General features: G+C 44.5%; 1 protein-coding gene across 2 annotated transcripts in view; it reads left to right on the top strand.

Moving 5' to 3' along the window:
- Positions 1 to 7,824, top strand: part of KATNA1 (katanin catalytic subunit A1) — a 42,433-nt gene continuing 34,609 nt past the window's right edge. The window contains exon 1 of one of the 2 annotated variants that reach the window (XM_018565639.1): positions 1 to 171. The gene's annotated coding sequence lies outside the window, so the exon portion shown is untranslated. The remainder of the gene's footprint in view (positions 172 to 7,824) is intronic. The other variant, XM_018565640.1, reaches the window with a different exon arrangement.

The following is a 7,824-nucleotide window of genomic DNA, read 5'->3' as shown; positions in this document are numbered from 1 at the left end:
TGACGTAGCCGGGTAGGTTTGAATGTGCGAGAAGGAGGTGAATATGGTGATGAGCTCCGGGCTGTGCCTGGTGTAACTAGAGCTGCAGCTGTTTACCGTCACATTAGCTGGAGTCATCGTCACCTACGGGACTCAGCCTGGAGGAGGAAGTCGCGGGTACTGGAAGTACAGGTAATGTTCCGGAATGTGTGACAGTTGCACGGGTGTCATCTAGTCCTCCAGCAACTGTCCTCACTGACATAGGTGGGATGTCCACATTTCTACCGGTGTGCTAGGGAACTTCCTTGAAGTGTCACACCAGCCACAGTCTGTGCTTGCTTTGCTCACAGTGCTGATGGGTTAGGTTAGAAGTCTTGTAAGAATCGTATTGCTGAGTGTGCCCCCGCTGGGGAGCTTTATCCTCTTTATGTCCTGCTGACCATGTCAAAGGGACTTGGAGCCCATTCACACCAGGGTGGCTGTGGATCAGCTTGGTTTCCACTCTGATCTCAAAAGGGAGGTTTTGGAAGTTTTTTATTGCATTTCAGCGCTGATTAGCGCAGTACCATTGGAAGCTGTATGGAAACCGCACTGATTAGCCCGGCAAAAGAGTGTCAGGGAGCAGTTCGGGTTGGGGGTGGTTTGTATCGCGTTGAGCTGCGCGGTCGCATAGCAATGTAGGGGATCGTTCATATTGGTGGATCCTTGTGGCCGAACCGCCCCAGTGTGAATGGGGCCTTACCGTTAGAGAAAATCAAACAGTTTTGTGTTATAATTGGAACAGGAGTAATGACAAACACTTCCATTGGGGACATCTGTCTACAGAATTTCCATTACTTCGAGGATGCACAGGTACAGTTCATGAGCCGCAGTGTAGGGGGGAGAGGTCAGCGCTGACCACTGAGGGATCAGGGAGCACGTAAGTAAAAGTGCATTAAAGAATCGCCTAGACGTAAACAAGTCAGCTCTGCTTGTCCGGAGCCGAAACTGTATGTCCCGGGCGTCGGGCGATAGGAATTCCACACCCCTGTGGGAGAATAAAATATACGCTTTCCAATAGCTAGAGCTGGCGTGTAATACTGCAGCTGTCACAGGTCGGCTCTATAGATCAAGAACTGAATGAACACATACCGCTGATCACTCCGTTCACGACCTTGTCCCTGCAGAGAGCGGTCAGTGTCAGTCTCTGCAGGGATTCCCCTCTCCGTACCTTCTGCGCTGACTGGAGGGACAGATGGTGGAGGGGGCGGGTACAGCTGGCTCTGAAGTGGCAGAGCCAGCTGTCAATCAGGTAGCAGGGTGGATCCCAATAATATTGTTGAGATCTTTCCCGGCTGCAATAGCCCACTATATGCTGAGTTTGGGTCACAGGAGGACATCGTAAATATACCCCTGTGACCCAAAAGTGGACTAAAGTCAAGAAAAGGTTTGCCTATAGTTCTCTTTTAACCCTTGCAGTGTGGGGTTAGCCCAGTGCAAGGGACGGGTTTCTGTTTGCCCCCAGAAAGCCTTTGTACAAGATCACTCGATCCCCCTATCCAAGCTAAGCAGCGTGGATTGAGGAATCTCCCCTGCTAGCTATTGTATTCAGAATATCCAAACAATGACTGCAGCCGATTGGCTGGTGTCTCTGTGCAGCCAGCCAATCAATGGGTGGTATCAATTGGGCCACTCATGGCTTGAATTTCATCCAATTCACAGTAATCATTCAAAGTTTGAACCATGTATGGCCAGCTTGGCTCCTGTTGTCTATGGCTCAGGAAGTGTAGGTAAGTCTTTCCAATGAGACACACATAGGGCTTTTAAATATTCCATGCTCTATGAAACGCTAAAAAAAAAAAGAAGCCTCCTCTCTAAGGTGCTCCCAGTCACATGATTTCCTTCTAATGTACAATGCATTACATATGATGATGCCAAGGGACCTGCTCTGGGTGTTAAAGTGACTAAACTCAGGAGGAACATCTTAAAAATCCATTCAAGTACCTATTAACAAACATGTATCTTATTTGTGTATCACTCGGCTGTAGATCCTCAAATCATCTCTGAATTGGTGCTGACACTGTCCTTCCTTCTGGAGGGTGGCTACTTTTGTTCCCCCATGGCCCCTGTGTGTATGGTGCCACAGCTCCAAGCTCACTCCTGTGATGGATTACAATCTCACTACAAATTAGCAAAGTAAAGATGAGATTGTAGTCCAGCACAGGAGTGAGCTTGGAGTGATGGCAACTTTACAACACACACAGGAACCATGGGGAACAAAAGTAACCCCCCTCCAGAAGGAAGGACAGTGTCTGCACCAATTCAGAGATGATTTGGGATCTACAGCTGAGTGATACACAAATAAGATACGTGCTTGTTAATAGTTTGGGTACTGATGAGAAAAAGTTGGTAAAAGTGCTGTTGGTGCTCGTCCAACACAGACTGTGATCCAACTGTCCTGACAAGTATATGCTGAGCATGTACGGTGCTGTGGGGGAGATGTACTTAGATGACAAAAGAAACCCCCCTCCTCGACCCCCAGTTGTATGATTACCTGAATGAGAAGGCTACCTCCCACAATGATCTTCAGATCTTCTTGCTGAGGCTTTCTTCGCTCAGGTCTCACCAGCACAGTTGATCCACATAGCCACATAGCCTTTTATTGGGTCAAGGAGAGGGGGACATAGATGCTGTGTTACAACCAGTGTAGGAACGGAAGTTCAGCGCGAGCTGGACTTCATCAGCAGGTATATTAAACATTTGCGGGGAGATGGAGAAAAATCTTATAATGGCAAGTGAGTTTACAAAACCACTTGCTGAACTGGAGTTGGGCTTTAGTGCCTGTTCACACGACGTCCGTTTTCTGTGCTGACCTGATCCGTACGCTCCTGCACTCAAAATGCATCCCAATGTATCCCTATGTGTTTTATGGGCTACAGTTCTCACGTGCGCAGTCCGTTCAGGTTACAACAGAAAAAATACTGCATGTCACATTTTGTACGGTCCGGAAACGCAAAACGCGTCAAACTGCACTGCAGCTAACATACTGACAGCCCCACTCCAGCAAACTGGAACGCATCAAAAACGTGGCCAAAACGCACTGCATCAGGAGCACCGCATCTGCAGATCCAGACCTGAAACTCATGTGAACAGGCCCTTAAACAATGGAGAGATTACAAACATTCATGGTTTGATCTAAAAATACATCAGAAAACATATTACATTTTATGGGAAGTGATTCAATTACTTGTAAAGAGGCTTTGGAGCTGTACCATAATTAATTTTTAAAAACAGTCAGGAGATCTGCATTATTGTGTTTCTATGCTGTTATATCTATGGTCCCGGACGATTTTATTGATCATTGTACGCGTTCCCAAAACACAGGCTTTTTATTTAGTTGTAGGATACAATTGCTACCCAATGTTTGCAAGCATAATTCTTAGAGGTGCACCAAAATAGAAATTTAAAAACCGAAATAGAAAAAATTGTCAGGATGAAACCGATACCGAATGTTTTTTATTTTAATCCCCGCACCGATCTGCCGCACTGTGATAGGCGGCCTAGGGGTGTGGGAGAAGAGACACCGGCCGCTCACAGCCCTCTTGTCCCGCAGCGCTCGGCCAGCTGTCACTCTCTCACCTCCACGCTGGGACATGGAGCAGCGGGGAGGGAAGAAAGCACGGATGCGGCGATGTATTGGCAGGAAAATGGCACTTTCGGCATTACTATTTTAAAGGAAGTAAAAGTCCCAGTTTTCCTACCTGAAACCAGGGTCACGAGATGGGCCATGGTCTTAATTGTTTCTTCTGCTTTGTAGTGTGGGAAGGTCCATAATGCAGAGCCCATGTCACCTCCTGGTGATGTAAACACTGGCTGCGAGGGATGCCCATCAAATGGCCCTCAGAGGGTCTTCTAGTCTTAAAGAAGAACGAAATTCTGTAGGCTGGCGGTGGGCTTTTGCCATAATGTGCACCAAGTTCTGCAACACTCCTCTTCATCCTTTAGACTGTCATTGACTAAGTAACTCCTGTGCACGCTCCTGTGCAACTCATGTGCACACAGGAGTTGCATCGACCCATGTTTTATTATGGGCATGCCAAGAATGAGCTGATATGTACATTAAAAGTTTTGTGGGGAAAAAAATGCATGTGTTTTTGGCCAGAAAATTCTTTACTGGAGTACTCGAGTCTAACTGTTTAAGCAGCATTGTCCTAATGTCAAGGGGAGATGGTAAGAGGACCTGTTTGTTGCACAGAGAACAGCTAGCAGATCGCTGGTCTCCATTACCGGAAGAGGTGCTGCGGATTCAGGAAAGTCATTTAGCTTCTCCTATGTACAATAAAGTATTAACGTGCTCTGAACAAGTAGTAAAAGGGCTTCAAAACAAGCCCCCGTTCAGCTCTGGCATTGGGCATTGTGTAGAAATTCATCTTCAGACTTCACTAAAGGTGCCCATACACCTTACGATTATCGTACGATAATCGTATGCGATGGACTTTTCGTACGACAATCGTAACGTGTGAATAGTACTGTACAATGGTACAATGTTCGAATAGTTTCGTCCGATAATCGTAAGGTGTATGGGCACCTTTAGTTCACTGATATCACAACCCCCTTTCCTTTCCTTTCTACGGAAGCAGGCTTGGCAGACTGCCAGCTTTCTAATGTAAACGCACATCAGGTGTTCCGAGGCTGACTTGGTCCCTATTCATACTTGTGCAGCATGTGAACGAGTATTGGGCTTGCGGTGCCATTCATTGTAAATACTAACCCAAACCCTCCAAGCAAGACGAGTGTTTTTCAAGTGGCAAACGTGCAAAAAGCTCTAAAAGTAACACCAGTGTCCTTGCTGCGTTTTGTTGTGCGTAGGGCAGTCCGTTGCAAAGAATAAGGATATTGCCACTAACAAAAATAATGAAGAGTGTCATCCCACCTCTGTATTTATCCCCTTGTAGTCTCTTTTTACTAATTGTAATGAACCCTGATAGATAATGCTCTATACTCTGTCCTAAATGATCAGGTCTGTGGGTGTATTTTGTATTGTGCTACATATGTAAACATAAGATTCTGCTTTCTGGATTATAATGAGATTATTGTAATGTGCAGCTTCCAGCCCTCTGTTATAAAACAATGGATGCAGTCATATCCTGGAATCGGATGCAGTAGAGCAGGGAGTTAATTTTATCAGTCCAAAACAATGTTGTTTAACCCCTTCATGACGGAGCTTGTTTTTAGTTTCTGTTCGTTAATGACTGACACACTTTTGACATTTTTGCAGTGTGATTCTTCCATGTCAGTAATATACTTTCCTACAAAGTACACACATATTATATATTGTTTTTTAGAGGACAGATAGGGCTACATATTTATATCACATATGTGTGTCTAACGCCTCACTTAGGACAAGTAAAATATAAAAAAAGAGGAAAAAATGTTTAAAAAAAACAGTTTTGATTTGTAGTATTTTTTATAAAACCAGCACCGCTAAAAAAAAAATGCAATAAATACATTCATTTATTTGTCATTTATTTTTTATTTTTTTTCTTTACACTTTTCACTATTTTCTAAAAACTTTAACATTTTTTATTTATTTAATTATATCAAACAGTCATTGTGAATTAATCTCACTATTACTGCTTGATAAATTAATACATTTTTGGTTATTATCAGGCTGCTTCAAACTTCAGAACAGCCAATAATAAGTTAGTGACACTGATCCTGCAGCAGTTCAGGATTCAGCTGTCACTAAAGGTTTTCTGATGGTTCCAACAACGATCAGAAAACTGAAACATTCTTCTTTCAGCAATAGATACATTATGTATCCCTGAAAGTGAAAAAAAAAAAAAAAGCCAGTATACGATCGAGAGAGCTATCTCTACATCTATACGAGCTGTCAGAATGCCGCTTTTGCCGGCATGTTTGCCCGCTCTCTGCTTTGACTCTCAGACACCCGATATTAAGGTATCAGGTGTCTGAAAAAGGTTAACCCTTTCATTAATGGATGCCTCTATACTAAGGCATCCATTAATGAATGGTGTTACCAGCCCTCTAATGCCGCAAATAACTTGCCACGTACAGTGTACGTGATGAGTCATTTGGTCCCTTTGTGGCGGGACGTACAGTGTACGTCTCCCGTCACGAAGGGGTTAAAGCAGGGTTTAATAAAGTAGAGACACATTGCATGCTTGGAAAGAGTGCTGAATACATTTATTAGTTCATGGCGACTGCTGCATACTAGTTTTGTGACTCCGAATATTGAAGACAGTTAGCCCAGTAACTAGAATTTTCAGTAGTAGGTCAACAATGGCAGCCTCGTGTAGCTCTTTTAACAGGTTAACTTCAACTGAACAAGAAATACACAGTTTTGCAATGTCTTAAAACTAATACACAACCTGTAAGAGAGTAGTTGTTCAATCACAGGAATCAAATATTACACGGTCAACTGTTAGTGATATTATCACAAAGTGGAAGCAACTGGGAACCACAGCAACTCAACCACGAAGTGGTAGGCCACGTAAAATGACAGAGCGGCATCCGCGCATGCTGAAGCACACAGTGCGCAGAAGTCGCCAATACCTACAGACCTCCAAAATTTGTGTGGCCTTCAGATTGGCACAACAACAGTGTGTAGAGAGCTTCATGGAATGGGTTTCCATGGCTGAGCAGCTGCATCCAAGCCTTACATCACCAAGTGCAATGCAAAGCGTCGGATGCAGTGGTGTAAAGCACGCCGCCACTGGACTCTAGAGAAGTGAAGTGTTCTCTGGAGCGTTGAATCACGCTTCTCTGTCTGGCAATCTGATGGACGTGTCTGGGTTTGGCGGTTGCCAGGAGAACGGTACTTGCCTGATTGCATTGTGCTAAGAGTAAAGTTTGGTGGAGGGGAGATTATGGTGTGGGGTTGTTTTTCAGGGGTTGGGCTTGGCCCCTTAGTTCCAGTGAAAGGAACTCTTAATGCATCAGCATACCAAGACATTTTGGGCAATTTCATGCTCCCAACTTTGTGGGAACAGTTTGGGGATGGCCCCTTCCTGTTCCAACATGACGGCGCACCAGTGCACAAAGCAAGGTCCATAAACACATGTATGAGCGAGTTTGAGGTGGAGGAACTTGACTGGCCTGAACAGAGTACTGACTTCAACCCGATAGATCACCTTTGGGATCAATTAGAGCAGGGACTGGGAGCCAGGCCTTGTCGTCCAACATCAGTACCTGACCTCACAAATGCGCTTCTGGAAGAATGGTCAAACATTCCCATAGACACACTCCTAAATCTTGTGGACAGCCTTCCCAGAAGAGTTGAAGCTTGTTATAGCTGCAAAGGGTGGGCCAAATCATATTGAATCTTATGGACTAAGACTGGGATGCCATTAAAGGTCATGTGTATGTAAAGGCAGGCATCCCAATACGTGTGTGTGTGTTCTCATCTCATAGCCAAACATGCACACAAAGACTAGCATAGACCAGCATTGCACCACAGCGCCATCCAGTGCTCAAAAGACAGTTACACAAGTAAGTCAGTATGCTGTTGTATTTACAACACCCCTTCTCAACAGCATATGCATTGTTACTGTATATGATATTTAGCTTCTCTTGAAGGAAAACATCATGATAATTCTTTGGCAATGGCTTGGTGAGTGCATCCGCAATCATTTCTTCTGATGAGCAATATTGCATGTCGATAAATAGCTTGCTCTTGAGTGTCCCGGTTTTACTTTCTTGGAGGGATTTTATTTCTTCTGCTGCCTTCCTCCAATGATTTGGCTTCGCTTTTTGGTAATTTTTCTTTCCACAATGTTGGTTCGAGTATGCTGTGTGTCTTAGCAGTATATGACAGTTTGCGCGGTGGTATTCCATTTGTTGCTC

Source organism: Nanorana parkeri, unplaced genomic scaffold (genome assembly GCF_000935625.1).
Source record: "Nanorana parkeri isolate BGI_ZX_2015 unplaced genomic scaffold, ASM93562v1 scaffold869, whole genome shotgun sequence".
Lineage (NCBI taxonomy): Eukaryota > Metazoa > Chordata > Amphibia > Anura > Dicroglossidae > Nanorana > Nanorana parkeri.
This window is presented reverse-complemented; position numbering and strand designations above follow the sequence as displayed.